The following is a 20,301-nucleotide window of genomic DNA, read 5'->3' as shown; positions in this document are numbered from 1 at the left end:
TAATAATATTTACACTAATGTTTTACGCAAAAATACTGAAGACTAAAAAGTTAAATGCCTTTGTAATTTGAAAAATCATATTCAATCTTATATATTATATAAAATAGTATATATTACATAAAGAATATAATGTATTTACATAAAACTGATTTAATTGTGGAGTTTTTTCTTCCTGATTTTGTGTTTGTTCACATCTGTAAGCCTTCTTTCTTCTATTGATGATGGTATATACTTTCCAGTATATATTTCTATTTTATATTTTGTCAATTTTTTTCAGCACTAAGTAGACTTTTTATATTATTGGAGCCAAATTTTTCTTCCATATTTGCCCAAAGCACAATGAAGATGTATACAGATTAGAACTCACTGTTGGAAGCGTGTCCCACATACCACTATAAGTATTGTGGCATTTATACCAATAGACAGCTTAACTTTCTAGGACATCTGATCTGCTATGTCCTAGACCTTTTGTAGCCACCTTATCACCCCATGCTGGCATGGCCTGGCTTCATTGCCACTCCCTGTGCATTTAACAGTTTCCATTATATCCAGTAGGATCTCTTGTACAGCTTTCTGTCACTCTGTGTTTTCCCTCCTACAGAACATGTATACACGATGGTTCAGATTGTAAGTTTAAGAGGAAATATATCAAGAATTCGAGAATATGTCAAAAAACATTGACATTTTAATAAAGTTCGAAAAATAAATAGAATGAAACTTTTACAACAATCAGGACAAAAAGAAAAAGAAGGATTTTCTCACTAAGGGGAGAAAGAATCTCCAAATCTAGATTGGTCTCTAACTTGGCGTTCAGGGAGAAATTCTGCCTCAGAGTCCTCAAAGGGATTTCCTCATTAAAGACAGGATTCTCTCCTGAGTCCAGGTAGGGACAGATTCTAATTTCTCAATTGGAAATTGGATCCCATGCAAGAGGACAGATTTGTCTGGGTATTCTGTGAGGGAAGATTCTCTGACCTCATCTGAATCTAGATTTTGGATCTCACTTATTGGTTTTTCTCAGCATATACTGGGGTCATTTTCCATTAGCATACATTTACCCTGTACACCATGACGTGTTTTTTTGACTGGTTTGGAGCTGATCTAGCTTGATTGTGAACATCAATGGGAAAATTCTGGATCATCTTCTTCCTTGGTGGTATGTGCAGGTACACCTGCATAACATTTGGGGTTCAAAACCAGTGGATTGTCCACAGGACTCAAAATGTACTTGGGCCTCTCTACAAATTGGAAAAGAAAAACCCTCTACCTTCACATGCTTTCTTGAGATCAGTGATGGATTCTGATCTCCATCAGTCACTATAGACGACATCACTGATGGGTTCTTTGTCTGGAGTTCTGCAGGAGCTGCTCTATGGTGATGCAAACCTGAGAATGGAAATAGGTACAGGAGTCTTAGAGTAGACCCTAGAAGTTAAGGTGTGACTAAACTTCCATAAGGATAGAATGGGGGAAGCTGTAGAATTTGAGTTTGGACTGAACACTGATGCGAAGGTAGGGTGTTTTAAACAAGTGGCTACTTCTAAGTTCTTTCAAAAGAGAACAGTTATTACCTGGCATAGAATATCCATAAAATGACATTTTTGCCAAGCTAGGGAGTACTAAGGGCCCTTGACCAATCAGGCCCATCCCTAGAGATGCAGGTTCCATACCTACTCATGAGCTCTGAGGCATCTAAACAAGGACTTCTTCCACTTTTTCTTTGTCTCATGGGTCGTGGGTTCCTCCAGCTAGTCCAGAAGAATATGTAAGCAGAAGAGCAGGTCTGAAGAGGGCATGTTGAGCTTGACATACTGTGTAAGTTTTTTCAGGGTGTCATGGTCCTTGGTCTCATAGAAATCATCAGGGTAGAAGTCCATCCACATAGGGATGATGGAACAACCATTGCTGTGGGAAGATTGGTGACAAGGAAAATTAGAGCCCACCCTCCCCATTCTGAGCCTCTGTCTGGCAGGACTTGTTGTTGGGAAGTAGGAATAAACTCCTGTAAGCAGGATGCTCCTCACAACCCACTTCTACAAATTTCTCAAATATAATCCCCTAAAATTCTCCCTGTAATAGGAAGAAAATGTTGTTTCCCTACTGAATCAGACTTGCTCTACACAGCCCTCCCTGTCATCCTTGAGAGTCCAAAACCGCAAGCACATCCACAACTATGTAATCTGCTATCCTCTGAAGTTCCAAGCCTCAATCCCCTAGTAAAAATCACAACTGGTGAGCAAAGAAGAAAGTTGACTTTGATTCAGAAACTTCAAACATATCAAGTTTTCAAGGACAAAACTTTTCTTTATGCCAACATCCACTTACTTTGTCACTTGTTCATCTTCCTCCCAGTTACGGTAGAAGGATCAGTACCAATGGGAGGAGAGTAGGAAGTTAACTCTATGCTTCTCCTTTTCTGAATTAACATGACACACATAGGACTGGCTATGTCCCATATGGTAATGTAAACATGACAGACAAAAAGTAGAGTTATGTCTATACAATTTCATGGAAATTCTGTGAGGATGCTTATATGCATCTCTACAAAGACATACACAATGGATCATGCCTCTAAACCTACTAATCAGGAGAGTGAGATCTGAAGATCACAGTTTGAACCCACTCTAGTTTGTAAAATTCTAAAGACACTTATCTTCAATTAACCAGCCAAACGCCAGAAATGGACCTTGGGCGCAATTGGTAGAGTGCTACAAATCGGACAACACTCAGGCCCCAGATTCAAGTTCAAGTTACATCCTTACTTATGTCCATATTCCTTTAAAGGCCTCTAAGGTAGTTATTTCCTAGGTGAGGGTGAATATTGTGTGCCACTTGCTCATTCCTTTAATCCTAGTCTCTCACATGCAAATTGCTAAACTTCCACTAGTTTATGAGGCAAATGAAATATTCTGGCAGCCCAGTAATAAGAAATTAAGCATGGAGGCACTTCTTTGTCTCAAGCCAAGTTCCTTTGATAAGAACCCAGTGAAACAGTCTCAGAGAGATAGCGATTGTTCCAATACTCTGCCAGGCGGTCTCATCAGCCCTGGGTTTGTTGGTCATGGGGCTTGAACTCTGGGCTTCAGTGCTATCCCTCAGCCCTTCAGCTCAGGGGGAGCTCTCTTCCACTTGAGCCACCACACAACTTCCAGTTTTCTAGTGGTGTATTGGAGATAAGAGTCTCATGGACCTTCCTGTTCGGGATGGCTTTGAACCGTAATCCTCAGATCTCAGCCATTGACTGTAGTGCTCTAACAATTGTCCAAAGTTCCACTGCAAGCCTTTTAGTAGTGAAATGGAGAGGAGAGACTCATAAAATTTTCTGCTCAGGCCATCTGAACTAAATCTCAGGTCTAAAACCCCTGATTAGCTAGTTATAATTATGAGCCTACAGAACCTGGTGATAAAGCATTGTTACTGGAGACAGTGGGGTTGCAAGTTTTAGTCCACCTTCACAACACTCTATATCATAAAACAGCAACAGTACAACCCTATATCAAAATACAATAATAAAAAGTGTTTAGAATACAATTTAGTGATATAGTCTGCTAGCAAAACTTTCAGGAAAACCTTGGTTTTAATGATTTAGCATCACAAAACCAAACAAATTGAGATAATTTCAGTAGATTCTACAAATGTTTACATTACATCTTAATAATTTCAAAACATACAAGAAAACATTCATACTTATAAGGAAAATGTAAAAAAGATAAAAGATGGCAGATTATGAAATGGAAAATTCTACACTGCAGGAAAATTATTTTCATGGTGAATATATGGTGGTATTGTCATGGTGAATATATGATAATGTTCTTCAGAGCAGCAGCAATAGACAAATATATATTTACTACACATAGTCCAACTTGTCTGTCTCTATCAACTTCCAATCTTCTATGCACATTATCAATGCATTCATGTTTGTGGTATACTCAAAAAAAAATAACTAGCCGAGTCAAGAGGTTACCGAAATACATTAGCTTAAATGTTTTAGGAGATAAACGTGCTAATTATATTGACTATTCTATATCTTAAACATGTAGTGTGTTATCATTGTATCTCTAAGTATATGCAAACACTACTTCAAAGTGAAATTGAATACAACAATGTTTTGAAGGCATATGCCTGTAAAGCTACCTATGTGGGACATCATTTCAAGACCAGTGTAATTTTTCCTGCAATGCTGCCCAACCTCTTGCTCTGTGTGATGGAATATGTCTATCATCCCAGGTCCATGGGGAGCTGAGAGCAGGAGGATTTCAATTCCATGTCATTCTAGGCAAGAACTTCCACATGGTCCCATCTCAACCAAAGAAGGTTCAATACTGGCTAGCACCTATCTCCACTACCTAGGTGAAAATACAAATAAGAACTTCGTAGTATAAGAAACAAACAATATTAAAACAAGCCAACACACACCTAGTGTTTGTTTCTCATACCTGCAATCCTAACTATAGCAAGGACTATATATGTGAGCCAGAAGCACAAAGCAGTTCATCATATTAAAAGTGACTATTTGAGTGTCTGCTTTGACTCTGAGGTCTTTGATCTATTTGTAGTTGATTGTGGTGCCGTGTGATATATAAGGATCTAGCTTTAGTTTTCTACAAGTGATTAACCAATTTTGCCAGCACCATTAACTTAGAGGGGGTCATTCTTCCATTCTATTTTTTTAGATGGCTATCTGCCTGGAGGTTCATTTCTGGGATTTCAATTCTATTCCATTGGTCCTGAGGGAGGTTCTTGTACCACTACCAAGCTGTTTTGATTACTATGGCTTTTTAGTAGAGTTTGAAATTTGGTGTTGATATTTCTCCAGCACTGTTCTTTCTGTTTAGGATTGTTTTTGCTATTTGGGGTATTGCATTGTTCCATATGTATTTTTGGATTGCCTCTTCTATTTCCTTGACGAATGAGGTTGGAATATTGATAGTTATGGCATTGAATTTGTAGATAGCCTGGGGAACTATTGCCATTTTCACGATATTGATCTTTCCAATCTTGGAGCATAGGAGTTTTTCCCGTTTCTAGGTTCTGTTTTGATTTCATTTTTCATGTTTTTTAAGGACCTCATCATAGAGGTCCTTCATGTCTTTGGTTAAATGAATTCCTAGGTATTTTTTTTTGTGGGGCTATTACGAATAGAGTTGCTTTCCTGATTTCAGCCATGCTTTTCTCATTGTTGTCATACAGAAAAGCCATTGATTTTTGAGGGTTAAATTTATACCTTGCTACTTTGCCAAAGTTTTGAATCAGTTTGAGTAATTTGGGAGTGGAGTCCGTGAATAAGAGAAACATTAGGTCACCTTGGCACAGACCAATGTTTTTGTAAAGAGTCCCAGAAACACAACAAATAAAAAAATGTTTGGAGAAATGGTATTGCATGAAATTGCAGGGTTTCTGAAAGGCAAAGGAAAGAGTTAGCAAGATCAATAGAAAGACCACATACTGGGAGAAGATCTTCACTAGCCATACAACGGACAAGTGTTTCATATATAAAATATACCTAGAATCCAAAAAATCAAATCCCCCTAAAACAAATCCTCAAAGAAACAACTACCCAATGAATAAGGGACCTAAGACTTAAAGAGAAACTTCTCCGAAGAGGAAAGAAGGATGGCCAATAGACACATGAAGATGTGTTCAACCTCCCTACCCATAAAAGAAATACAAACCAAAACAACATCAAAACAACAACCACCTTACCCCAGTTAGATTGGGTATAATCAAGGACTCTAATAACAATAGATGCTGTAGGGGATGTGGCAAAAATGGAACCTTATTGCATTGTTGGCGGAAGTGTAAACTTGTTCAAAAACCTTGGAAAACTGTATGCAGGTTCCTCAAAAGACTCCACACAAAGTTCTCCTATCACCCAGCAATCTCACTTTTGGGCATTTACACAAATGATCACAAACAAATCAATACTAATGTTACCAGCAAAACTGTGTTTATTGCAGCATTATTTACCGTAGCTAAAATATTGAACCAAGCCAGATACCCCTCAGTAGATGAATGGATCAAGAAAATATGGTGTATATACACAATGGAATTCTCTGCCTCCATCAGAAAGAATAACGTTGCCCCATTTGTTAGGAAATGGAAAGCCTTGGAAAAAAATATATTAAATGAAGTAAGCCAGGCCCAAAGAAACAGGTCCCATGGTTTCCCTTATTTTCTATAACTAGTATATGTCTGAGACAAGCAGAAAAGGTCAGATAAGTTGATGTTAGGTGAAATGAATGCCAAGATAAGGATTCAAATGTATTTTTTTCTTTCATGCCATTGTTTCTAACATATTTATAAGATGATTTCTTTTGTTGTTTTGTATGTCCCTCCCCCACGGTATAACCCCTGATTTCATTGTATTTGATGTTGGTATAATTTGTGGAAGGGAAGCAAAAAAACAAATTAAGTAGGGATACAGTTGAACCCATTGAACAATGAGATATACAAGATGTTATGTCAGAAAACGAACATTACAACCTGCCCGGGGGAGGGGGGTGAGTGTGGATTGGGGGGGTTAGTGAGGTGTGTGTGTGTGAGATAAGAAGTGATGGGAAGGGGAAACAAAGGAGGGGGCAACAATGCTTCATAAGAAATGTGCTCATTACTTTGCCCATATAATTATAACCCCTCTCTATGGTATTTTCACACACACACACACACACACACACACACACACACACACACACACACACACACACACACACAAGACCATTTCAAGCCAGGTGCAAGTGGCTCATACCTGTAATCCCAGCTACTCATGAGGCTGAGATCTGAGGATTGAAGTTCAAAGCCAGCCCAGGAATAAAAGTCCTCATAAGACTCTTACCTCCAATTAACAACTCAAAAGCCAGAAGTGGTTCTGTAGCTCAATTGTTAGAGTGCTACCTAACTTGAGCACAGAGTATTAGGGACAGTGCCCAGGCCCTGAATTCAAGCCCCACAACTGACAAAAAATATAAATAAACATGTAAATGTCTGATTTTTTTGTGAAATGGTAACCTCACTGTACATACTTAAGTAACAATTACATTTCAAAAAGAATCAGAAATCTCGAAGCCATGGGTCATTATGATGTGCATCTACTTTCCAAAATTTCAAAGTCCCATCGTCTGAGCTGGTAGCACACAGGTTGTAGCCCAAGGGGATGAGAAAATATGAAGCCAGAGATCCTTTCAGATTGTCCCACTAACGCTTTTATTACTTTAAGAAAAAACAAACAAAACAAAGGAAAGCAAACAAAATAGACTTTATGGTTAAGTAAAGTGCTATTAAAGATTCCAGGCAGAATTATATTGTTAAATGATGAGTCAGTACATATATTTTGTAGATACTGAACTCACATGTGTCACAAAAGTATCTATGGATTCATAACTAGAAAGTCTTAAGTGTAAGGCATATTAATTAGGTGAGTTTCATTAAGTAGTCAATGAAGAGAACACCACACGGTATTCAGTCAGGTAAGTAGTTTATTTACTGAACTGCTTCCCATACCATACATGGTAGAAAGGCATGTAAAAAAAATGGGGTGACCCAACCTCCAGCGAGGACCTATCTAGGTAAAGAACCAGATGAGGTGAGGCCAGGTCGGGGTAAATTCTGGCCACACTGGATCTACATGTGACTTTAAGGCCTGAGACTCATCTCTGGTTAGATGGAAAGTGTGACCAGAGGCTGACCCGGTTGTGACTTAGCAGGAGGGGGAGGTGGCTGCCTCCAGGTGTGCCAAATACCTAGGTAACAAAGAGTGGAAACTTAGTCAAGAAGTGGGAAGGTGTGTGCAAAGGGTTTGCATGGCCTGGGGCAGACCTAATACACAATACAGGTAGTACCTCTACCATGCGATTCCTGACTCCAAAAAATTCATTCTCAATAATTTTCTTTCTTTCTATCCTTCTCATTCTTTCTTTCTTTCTTTCTTTCTTCCTCTTTCTTTCTTTCTTTCTTTCTTTCTTTCTTTCTTTCTTTCTTTCTTTTTTCCTTTTTTCTTTTTCTTACTTTCAAACTTACCATATATTTTAATATCAAATCACCTATATTTGCCAATGATTAACTCAAATTACCTGTAATCATTTATTTCCATAATATCATCTAGAGGTAGGCAGAACTGGAGCTCACACCATTAACTAAATTGGTAGAATTTGAGAGTATCACAATTCTGAATCCGTCTAGGAAGGAAAGTATCACCCATATCAACCTACTAAGTAGGGATTTTGGAATGCAATCATGATCCCTGCTTTTTGGGATGGGTGCAAAAATTGCTACTCTATGAGTACAGTAACTTAAACAAGAAAGGATTGGTGGAGTGACTCCAGTGGTGGAATACCTGTCTGGTAAACACAAAATCTAAACTTAAATCAACTTCCTAAAGATAAAATAAGAAAAGGAAACAAAGAACAACTCATACTGAGCATGTGTTTAATGTAAACATTTACCCTAAATTATTGTAATTATAAATGTCATCATTTATTTCTAGGGGAAAACACATTTTGTGTCAAGCCTAAATGAAAATATAACACACTATATATAAAGCTTTGGTAAAACACAGGTCTAGCTTACAATGATGAACACATAAGTTTGCATGCTCAGCGGTGTTGCAGGGTTGATATACATAAATATACAAATTTATATATATATATATATATATACATACATATATACCTACAAAAATACATATATACATATATGTATGTATTTATATATCAAGTATCATAATAAATAAAAATAAAAAATTTACAATGAATAAATTTAGTTCACAGATACCTTTCCCAGAGTATTATTTTACTTGAACCAATTCAGGTCTTGATGTCTCCAATGCTATATCACTCTTACATGGTTGCTGATCCCTTTCAGCTTTTTTATGATATTCTTTTTTCTTTGTTTTTCAGATGAAAAAGCCTGGCAATAAACATACTTGTATGACATTCCTTTCTTTAGAAAATGAAAAGCATGTTGTGTTATCTGGCTCTTTATGTACCATCAAACTAATTTTTTATAATTTCAAGTACACATTGTCACATTAATCACTGAAATAAACATTATGAAAATGAAACTCTGAAATTATTTAGAGAGATCACTTGAAAGTTACCTTTCTACACACTCATTCTACTCCCTCAACTAAATCATAGAACTTAAAATAAGTAACAATTTAGCTGTGTGACAGTGGCTCATGCCTCTAATCCTACCTACTCAGGAGTTGAGATCTGAGGATGATAGTTCAAAGCTAGCCCTTGCAGGAAATCCGTGACATTCTTACCTCCAATTAACCACCAGAAAACAGGAAGTGGCACTGTGGCTCAAGTGGTAAAGTGATAGTCTTGATCTGAAGAGCTCAAGGACAACACCTAGATCCAGAATTCAAGCCCCATAACCAAGAAAAATAAAAAAATAAAAACCGATCAAAATGTAATATTTGAAAACTAATGTGCACATATACACAAAAACTGTATAGAAATAAAACTGTAACAGTCCCTGGACTGGCAAAGAAAAAGAGATTAAAATGAAATTGCCTTCAATAATTCACTTAGACGATATATACTGACAGGGGAGCCTACTGGAACTCACATCACTAATTGAAGAGGTAAAATTTGAGAAGATCACATTTCAGAACCAATATGCAAGGAAAGTACTAAGAGTCTCATATCATCCTAAAGCCTGGCACGTTGGAATGCATTTGTGATCCCAGCTACTTGGCAGACAGAAGTGAGGAACTTAGCCTCTGTTCAGCCCTCAGCAAAATTGATAACCTATGAGCAAAGTAAATAAATCGAAAAAGGATGTTCTAATGGTAGAATACTTGTTCAACAAACAAAATATCTAAATTCATACTCATTTCCTAAAAGAGGAAATAAAAGAGAAGAAATAACGTAAGAAAGAAAGGAAGAAAGAAAGAAAGAAAGAAAGAAAGAAAGAAAGAAGAAAGAAAGAAAGAAAGAAAGAAAGAAAGAAAGAAAGAAAGAAAGAAAGAAAGAAAGAAAGAAAGAAAGAAAGAAAGAAAGAAAATAGAAAGGAAAAGGGGCTGGGAAGGTGGCTTAGTGGTAGAATGCTTACCTTGCATGCATGAGGTCCTGGGTTCGATTCCTCAGCACAATATAATTTAAAAAAAGCCGGAAGTGGCTCTGTGGCTAAATTGGGAGAGCACTAGCTTTGAGCTGTAGAGATGAGGGACAACACCCAGGCCCAGAGTTCAGTCCCCACGACTGGACTCTGCCCCCCCCAAAAAAAAGAAAGAGAAAGAAAGAATGGAGGAAAAAAGAAAGGGAAAAAGAGAGGTATAAATAAATCCTCAGCATGCGATAGATGTTAATAATGACCCTAAATCTTTTTAGCTATAAATGCCATCATTTAATTCTGGGCAGAGACATTTTGTATCACACCTGAATAAACGATAGCATACAAAGCTTTGGTAAAATGCCACATTGAAAGTTTTGGTAAAATACAGGTCTGGCTTATTCTGTTGGACCAATAGGAGTGTATGTCTAGTGTTGTTGGAGGTATGTTAAGGTGTGTGGGAGTTTACCATCCTGAGGATGTTGCAATGATGAAATTGACTAACTACACAACTACCTGAGCAGATCCCTGCTGAGACCTATATTAAGTCACAGGTTAGCGAAGAACAATATTTACAAATATATATATATATATATATATATATATATATATACATATATATAATTTACAATGAAATATATATAATAAAAATAATTTTGTGACCAAAATTATTTTTACCTGATTCTGTGTATGTTTTTCATTCTATGTACAAGTTCCTCATTCTCTTCTGTCTCATTATATTGTCTTTCCTTGGTTTTGTTTTGTTTTCAGAACCATAAGCTAACAGGACATTTCTTGTATTTTTGTCTTCTAGTCTTCACAAAGTCTGCAGTTAAATATTCTTAAGTTCCTTTTGTTAGAAAATTTCAAGCACATTGAATGGGATCTTCATCATAATTTTGTTATGATCTCAAATAAGTTTTTATTTCTGGCATTTCACCTGTATATTACTTCAATCTTTTCCAAAGGTCACTTTAGTGGAAGGAGGAAATTCAACATGGATTCTGGTAGAGAATTTCTGTTACTAAAATCTCTGATACATCGTAACGCAAGCAACTCCGAAATTATTCATTAGAGAGATGATTTGAAAGTCATCTTTGCAGATGCTTGTGTTGGAGCAGGGCTGGCTTTCCAGGCAGGAGATAGGCTGTGTGAGAGGCTTCTAGCCAAGCAAGGCTGGGCTTCAAGGGCAGTTATAGGGAAGTGAAGGTTTTTTGTAATAGCCTTATGGACTTTGTGGGAAGAAGTAGGTTCAAGGCTGTGTTTGCGAGGTTAGGCCATTTAGAATTAGGCTATTTATGGGTGAAGTTTCTGATGAAATGAGGAGGAGCTTGTGGGAGAAGGCTAGTTGTGGGTGGGGTATGAAAGGGAAGGGAGGAGCTTGGAGGTACTAGGATATGGGAGCAATGGGACTATGAAGAACTAGAGTAGTTATGGGCCCAGTATCTGATGGATGAATTGAGGATTCAAGGGAGGAGCCTGATGTAGGCAGGGTTCTTGGTGCAGCAAAGCAGGATATAGAAGGAGGAGATATGGATGTATCCTGGTATCCATGCAGAGCATGGATTGCAGGAAGGGGTGGAGTGGAAGAAGGCTTTCCCTGTAGCAAAGGAGGGATTTCAGGAAGGAGTCTGATTGCAGTCAGGCCTTTGAAAATTTATAGCGGTTCTACCAGGTGGTATGTTAGTTAAGTTTTGACTTTTTAAGGAGGAGGCTGCCTGGAAGTGGTTTTCCAGTGGATATAGTCATGTTTTATGGGAAGAGGGAATTGGATAGTGGCAAGACTTAGTGAAGAGTGGGGCTACAAAAAATAAACAGTTACTGCTAATAGGAACACCATTTTCTGTCACTATAGAATTATATTACTTTATGTATGCAAGAGATATTGGAGAAAGTAACCAAGTAATTTTTCCTTCCTAGTGAAATTTTTCTTTATTCCATTTGAGTAAAAGTAAAACCACAGGTCACATCAGGCTCAGGCAAATGGTAGACTAAGACACATGAAGCACTGGACTTGATTCCCCAGCACAACCTTTAAGGACCACAAATAAAAAGTTTAAAATGTCTCATTGGTCATAATGGACCCTCTATGGTCTTAATATTGTGAATGAATAGAACTTTTACTCTGGCCAATTTAGAAATCCAAAATCTAAGTAAGTAGTAATGTTTTAACATTATATAATATTGGAAAGTATATTAAAATAATTAGGAAAATATAAAATTGAATATGGAATGTTCATTTTCCACCATCAATTTTTAATCTAAAAGAATTTTAAACCAGAAAATTGCCATATAATGAGATTGCAGCATGATTTCTTTTCATTCATCAAAATGGTGTCTTAAACAATGTCTTTGGCATTGGATAAATCGATGTTAAAACATATCTAAGAATGTGAAGAACTAAGATGGTGGAGGAAAAGCTGGAGGCAAAAAAAGCTCTTGCATAGAAAGGAGTTTTAGTGTTCCAGTGAACAGTCCTAGGCCAGAGAATTACACCAAGTGTGCCAGCACGGTACAGAGAGTGTGGCCAGAGAGAGAAAATCCAGGCAAAGAGACAGATCTGAGTACTTGCTGGCTGCCGCCGACACAGCAACAGCCATAGCTTCCATACCTGCAACACAGAGAGTCTGGTACAAAAGAGTCAGATGCAGCAGGTAAGCGAATTCTACTCAACACCAGCAAGAACTGACAAGGAGCAGATATTTTCACCCTGCAGATCACAGACCAGAGATGACCCAGGAACCAACACTCTGGCGGTGTTAGTAGAAGCCTGCCATCCTCACTCCTTCTCAGGGAGCAGAGGAGGGCAGGCCAATCATCCCCCACCCTACTACCAGAGATCTCCATCTTTGATACTGACAAAGGCACGGCTGAGCTGCTAGTGCCAACTCAGGCCTTGAGAGAAAAACAGAGAGTCATTTAGCAGGTCACAGGAACCTGCTCAGATCTGCCAGGCTCAACTCCACACAGGAAACAGTCACTCAGCCCAGGCAGAGGAAAATCTGTCCCCAGGAGTTGCTCTCTTTTCTGCATAAACAGAGCCAGAGGCTGCCCCTCCCCATGGAAGCCTTGACAATCAATTGAAATTCAGTAAACATAAACCCTGACAGTGGCTCCAGGCTGGGCTCTGTGAATGTCTCAGAAGCTAGCCCCTCAGGGAAAAGCTACTGTTTGCTGAAAGGCCTCAACTCTACACAGAACCTAACCTCATCACAGCATCTCCAAACGAGAGGTAACAGCCATCTCCCTCTTTTTTGATACTCAAAGCAGGTCTATATCCCATTGAACTAGCCTGGGAGGAGGACCACAAAATCCTGGGAAAAGCAGAGCATTTTTCTGCTTGCCCAAACAAACTGACTTTATTAACCAATTAAGCCACAGGAAAACCAACCACCACAAGCAGATCAAAGACTCCACCAAGAGACTGGATATGAAAAAAAGGGAGATACAGAATCTTCCCGTCTCCCACCCCCCCCCAAAAAAACAAAGAACTTTCTTTTTTGTACCTTATTTTTAAATATTAAAAAAAAATTTAATTTCTAATTTTTAAAAAAATTTCGTTTTCTATTATTTTTTTCTTTTCTTCCTCGTATAATTTTAATTTTAGGTGTATATGTTTGTATGCTTTTTAAAAATCTCTACTGACATTTTGATCATTTTTTTCTCTTTTTCTTTTCTCATTCTTTTCAATTCTTCTCTTTCATTCTTTTCTGTGTGACTTAATTGCTGCTCTGCTCATCTTCAGATATACCTCTTGCCGATTATTAGATCTTATCCCCCAAGGAATACACACTTAATCCAGAAATTTATTACTCAACTCAAAACCTTAGACTTAAACTCCTTAAGAGCAGTTTTACCTCTTTATACCAATATAATATTTTAAAAGGTTTTTATTTTTCTAGTTTTTCATGTCTCCTTTTGATCCCTCCTCTCCTCTCATCCCATCCCCATTCTTCTCTGAATACTAGTCCTTCAAACTTGCAGTTTTTAAGGGTTTCACATTTTAATTGTAAATTTTTGTTTTCCCATTTTTATCTTTTTTTTTATTTTTCTTCTTTTTTTATCTTATTCTTTTTTCTTTTTCTTTTTTCCTCTATCTGCTTTCATTCTGTCCAATCCATTTCCCTTATTTGAGATTAGGACTTGGTTAATTCCACTCTCCCTCACCTTTCCACATCCCACTAATCCTATTTTTCCCCACATACTCCCTAAACCGAATAATTTCTAGTTGCCAAATTCTCCTTTACTGTTTGATGTTGAATAGATTCTATCTCTTGAACTAGAATGTATCTGCAGACTTTTGACTGTGTAACTACAGACTTTGGTTGATGCTTACCTTAAAATAGTGTTCGAGCCCAAAACTGGTGTTACACTCATCCCAAATGGCCAGAAAAACTCAAGAAAAATAGCAAGTCCGGGGATCTCAGCTCCCACTCATGACAATCAGGGGACAGATTAGATAATGAATAAACCAGAGGACGTTCCCAAAAAGCTCTACAAACACTACAGATAAACAGCGTAAATGAAAAGAGTGAACATTTGCAAAGTATCAGTGTGAGGATGATAGGTAGAGAGAAGAGGTAACCAAAGATCAATACAGGAGACTCATGAGCTTGAGGAAGCTACTCAAAAATTGATACAGGAATTTTGTGAGCAGATTGAGAACACTGAAAGAGAAATAAAGGAATTGCATAAGCAGATTGAGATCAGTCAAAGAGATAGAGGAGGAATTGCATGAGCTGGCTGAGAACAGACAAAGAGAAAGTCAGGAATGGTGTGAACAGGCTGAGAACACTCAATGAGAACTACAGGAATTCTGTGAACATGAGGAAGCTAATCAAAGAGAAATACAGAAACTGAGAGAACCGGATGAGAATAGACAAAGATCAATGGAGGCATTCATGGAATCCATAAACAGAAAGCTGAAAGAAATCAGGGAGACTACAAATGGAATGCTGAATGGAACCCAAGAGAAGGAATGGCAGTCCAAGTAAACCATAACCAATCAACTAAGTGATTTGAGAATAAACACTGAACACAAAATTAAGGAATTAAAGAGTTTCATGCAAGATCTAAAACAAAGCTCCAGCAAAGAATTTGAAAGCTGACCAACTAGAAGAAAAAGAAATAAAAAACAAAGTAGAAAGTCTTGGCAGTAGGTTAGACCATGCAGAAGATCGAATTTCGGGAATTGAATACAGCCTAGATATTATAGAGAAAGAATATACAACCATCCAAGACAAAAACCAAGAAGTATGATAGATCTATTCAACATTTGGAAGAAACCATCAGAAGGCCTAATTTGAGGATAATGGGTGTAGAGGAACACCTAGAGACAGAAGTTAATGGTCTAGGAAATTTGTTTCACAGGATCCTAGCAGAAAACTTCCCAAACATGCAAAAAGATAGGCCTATTCAGATACAAGAAGCTTTTAGAACACCCAATAGAGAATATGGGGGGAATTACTTACACATGAGTCCATGATTAAGTACCACGATAAGAATTCTACAAAGAAGCGTCAAAATGGACCAAAGGGTCCTACCCATAATACTTTGCTTCTACTGCAAATCACACAACCTCCAAAATCCAGCGTCTCCATTTGTAGAAATACATACTTGTGACAAGGATAGAAAAGGCACCGAGGACCAAAGTGAATGATGCACAATTTTAAGGTAGATTCCATAGATAAAGGAATGTGTCCCACACATTTCCAAATGTAAATCTGAGAAAGTCAGTCATCTTTGTCATACTAATAAAAACCACATAAAAGCTAACTGTGAGATTCAAAAAGATTGCATGAGAACAGGTGTTCATTGTGACAGCACAGCAACTTCAGTGCAAATTACTATCTCTGTCTTTGCTTGTCTTATTCCAATCTCATTCTTGAATTTTGAAGGTGAGATTCTGGAGAGCCAGTTCTCTTTGCTCCAGTAATTAATTGGAGATATAATTTCTTCACATAGTTATTGTATTCTCACTGTTTATTAAGCTTACTGAGTACTAATGGGATTATAAAACACAAGGAAGTCTTAACTTCTCCACTATTTTTTAAATGTCTGCTGTAAGAACAACAAAGCTAACGAAAACAAAAACTCAGAAGCCATATAAAGATATTTGTGGTGTATTGGTACCAGAAGAATTTGAAATGTCACATATAAATACCAAATGACATTTACAAAGCACAAATCTTAATTCTTCTGTGAGCTAATATGATAATTACACATGTATATTTTCCAACAAAATCACCATTGAGAATACCACAGCCAATTTCAATCACAGAAGCAAAGCTGCAAGAATTGCTAAAATTTCCACCTATTCTTTCCAAGAGTTGAGAGCGTTGATTCTGATGGCATTGACTGTTTGATCCTCTTCCTCCTCACAAATAAGTGTGCCTATGTAGAACAATTTATATCTATATCTTAACTTCATGGGTGTCTAGCATTTCTGGTCTTATCTTCAGTCTTAGTACCATCTATGTAGCATATGTAGTTTATGAACATGAACCATCCCTTAACAAGCAGAAACATGCTCTAAAACAGTTCTAACAGAAACATCTGTGATAATGGAAATATTCTATATATGCATTGTCTAACATACTACCCACTGGCTATATGTGGCTAATGAATCTCAAATGTGAATAATGTCTGAGACATTAATCTTTCCAATTTCAGTTAAATGAAATTTTAAATAATAAGATTCATCTACTCACTCTTAACTGAACAGCTCAGTTTCCAAATAAGGAAGCTGCAGTTATCACAAAGATAGTAATAAGTATGAAGTCTTGACTTTAGACTTGCCAAATTCTTACCAAATTCCTAGCGGTACTGGAGGATTGAACCCCAAACCCTATAATTTTGAAACAGCATCTCTACTAGTGCCATACCTGCAGATTGTAATTGGATTGCTTATTTTGAGGTAGTATCATTTTGCCTGGGACTGATTGGACTGCGGTCCCCCTAACACAGGCAAGAAAACATTGCACCCAGCAAATGCTTAGAGTTTCTGAAACTTTTTTTTGTTGTCTGGGCTTGCCTGGCAATGAAATTCTCTAATCTTTGTTGCCCAAGAAGATAAGATTAAAAGTTTGAGCCACTTTATCAAGTAAAGGTACACGATTTCAAAATATCATGATATTGCCTGTATTTGTGCTTAACATATAGATCTAACCTTACTTTTCTCCCTCTTTTGTTTAGTACTCTGAGTTGAAAACTTTGGGTTTCTTGATATACATAGCTTTGTTTTAGATGGAATCCCATAACAATAAAAAAAACTCTGAAAATTTTATGTCAAAAATCATGGAAAAGAAGGCTTCAGGTTGGAAAACAACAACAACACTGATCCTTCCGTTATAAATGCAATATATTTATAGTGTTAGTCAGTGCTTTCTTATATCAGAAGAGAAGGAAGGCAGAAATGTGAAAAATTTGTACATGTACCACAGTTGCTTTATTAGTCTGTAGTTGAACACAACTTTGATTTATATATTGGCTGTTGTTGTGAATAAGGTAAATAACAATGAACTACAGATATATTCACGAGTTACCGAGAGAGAAATAATCACATTATTGGTGGGTAAGATGATACATTAACTTAGCATTTCTCTTTTTTTTTGTCGGTTTGGGGCTTGAACTCACGGCCTGGGTGTTGTCCCTCAGGGCTTCAGCTCAAGGCTAGCGATCTACCCCTTGAGCTACAGCACCACTTCCAGTTTTCTGGTGTTTCTTGGAGATAAGAGTTTCACAGACTTTTCTTCCTGGGCTGGCTTTGAACCTGATCCTCAGATATCAGCCTCTTTAGAAAACTGCATACTACTTTCTACAACGAGAATACTAACCTGGATTTTGACCAAGAGGGTAGAAAGTTTCCTTTTCTCCACACTCTCACCATTATTATATTTTATAATAATGGGCAAGTTTTTACTATCTGCAGCACACCCCAAACTGGCCTTAGACTTAAATCCAACCTCCTAAGTGCTTGGAATTACAAGCATTTACCACAACACCTGGTTCCTTTGATTTTTTTGATAAGAGTTATAAAAGTAATTAAGTAGTATCATAGTAATTTTGAGTGACATTTCGCTAATGAATTCTGGTCTCAAAGCATTAAGCCAGCATAGAAGTTGTATTAAGTACAACTTTGTTAACCCACTGTCGATCTTCAGGGATTTAAGGAAAACATGTCTATTCAGAACTTTTGTCCATTTTAAATCAAGTTTCTCGTTAATCTCATCTTTAATCTTCTATGCAAAATCAATAAATAATTCAAGGTAGTAGAAAGGAAAAATATTAAGCAACTCAACATTTTTCAATTAGCAATAACCTGATATTGCTTAAATCATTTTCTATTTACACTTGCGAATATATAACTCAATTTAATTATACCTTTTACAAGGCTGTAAGTATTTTATTTATTTTACCTTGATTATTCATTCCAAAGTATACGTGTATAATTTCCCTTGGTTTCTTTCAATCTCAAGTAGTTCAGATTTGGACTGAAGAATAAATTGAAGGAAACAAAAAAAATACAGTTCCTCTCATCTGATGATGCCTCTACAAGAATGAGGAAAGATTTCAACCTTCTAAGGACCTATGATAGGATATCAAAAAGAGAATTCATTCCTCTAGGTCTTCCTTATGATGTAAAACACAATATATTGCTCAGATACTTTTGTTTTATCAGTTTTTCACATTTACATATGGACTTCACCTCAGTTTACAACATTCATTCATTATTCTGTTCCTGATATTTTTACAATACCAAGACATAAGATAACCAGTTTGATTTACAGCATGAGAAGTTATCCACCTGGCTTCCTTGGAAGCAGAGCATGGTCAATAGATAATATTACTTTTGGTTGCTCACTACATGTAATAGTACATTTCTGAACAAGCATTGTTACCTCCTCCTTTATTTTCCCCTACCATCCTTCCCTCCTACCTCCAAAAGTATACTGCCCTCCCTCAGTCCCCAACATAAATTGTAAAGTTCATTTTTCAACATAGTGTTTGTGAATTTAATTGTTACAATGGGTCAACCTGTATCCCGTTTAAGCATTTTGGTTTTTTCCTTCCCCTTCCCAAACTAGAGGAGCATATATACAAGATGTAGCAGCTTCAAATACAGTGAAAACAGGTGTTATAGTTTGAGGGAGGAACCTATAAAGACACACAAAAAATCACATTGCACATTATAAGTATGTTAGAAACAATAGCAAGAAAGAAATAACCACTGTGTCCCTATCTTGGGGTTCATTTCCCTTAACATTATCTTGTCTGGTCAAATGGACATAGCTTTTGAACATTTCTGTTTATCGCAGATATATATTCGTTATTGAAAATTAGGGAAACCATGGGATGTATGTTTCTTTGGATAGGCCATACTAATATTTTATCTGCTACATTGTTGTATTAGTTTATTCAAACACACACAAATATACACATACAAACTCACAGATATATATAGGTGTAGTATGAAGAATCAGTCAGTCTGCAAAGCAATATTTTAATAGGAATTCCATAAAATATTTAATCTGCTGAGATCTGATTAGAATTTGTAGAAATAGATAGCTGTCCAGTCTCTTCACTTCTCTTCAATCTAGTAATAGAATGCCTAGCTACAGCAATAGGACAAGATGGAAACATAAAGGGGATCTAAATAGGGAAGGAAGAAATAAAACTCTCCCCCTTTGCAGATGACATGATCCAGTATTTAAGGAATCCCATAGAATCCACTCCCAAATTACTCAAGCTGATTCAAAATTTTGGCAAAGTAGCAAGGTATAAAATTAACCCCCCAAATCAATGGCTTTTCTGTATGCCAACAATGAGAAAAGTGTGGCTGAAATTAGGAAAGCGAAACCATTTGTAACAGCCCCACAAAAAATAAAACACCTAGGAATTAACTTAACTAAAGAAGTGAAGGACCTCTATGATGAAAACCTTAAAAACTTGAAAAAGGAAATCAAAACAGAACTTAAAAAATGGCAAAAACTCCCATGCTCCTGGATTGGAAAGATTAACATAGTGAAAATGACAATACTTCCCAAGGCTATTTACAAATTCAATGCGATACCTATCAAAATTCCAACCTCATTCTTCAAGGAAATAGAGGCAATCCAAAAATTCATATGGAACAATAAAAGACCCCGAATAGCAAAAATGCTCCTCAACGGAAAGAACGCTGCTGGAGGAATATCAATGCCAAATTTCAAACTCTACTATAAAGCCATAGTAATAAAAGCAGCTTGG

The 20,301-nt window shown here is 37.0% G+C and overlaps 1 long non-coding RNA gene across 1 annotated transcript; it reads right to left on the bottom strand.

The window, feature by feature from the left end:
• Positions 1-667: 667 nt before the first annotated feature.
• LOC138810615 (uncharacterized) lies at positions 668-18,952 on the bottom strand. Its single transcript, XR_011367199.1, has 5 exons — positions 18,471-18,952; positions 9,260-9,347; positions 8,767-8,901; positions 1,671-1,905; positions 668-1,386 (listed from the first exon to the last, which is right to left on the bottom strand). It is a non-coding gene; the product is annotated as an uncharacterized lncRNA (long non-coding RNA).
• Between the last annotated feature and the right edge of the window lie 1,349 nt (positions 18,953-20,301).

This window comes from Dipodomys merriami, unplaced genomic scaffold (genome assembly GCF_024711535.1).
Source record: "Dipodomys merriami isolate MVZ:Mamm:240054 unplaced genomic scaffold, mDipMer1.0.p SCAF_500, whole genome shotgun sequence".
Classification (NCBI taxonomy): Eukaryota; Metazoa; Chordata; class Mammalia; order Rodentia; family Heteromyidae; genus Dipodomys; species Dipodomys merriami.
Note: the sequence above shows the minus strand (reverse complement) of the source record. Positions and strands in the feature narration are given on the sequence as shown.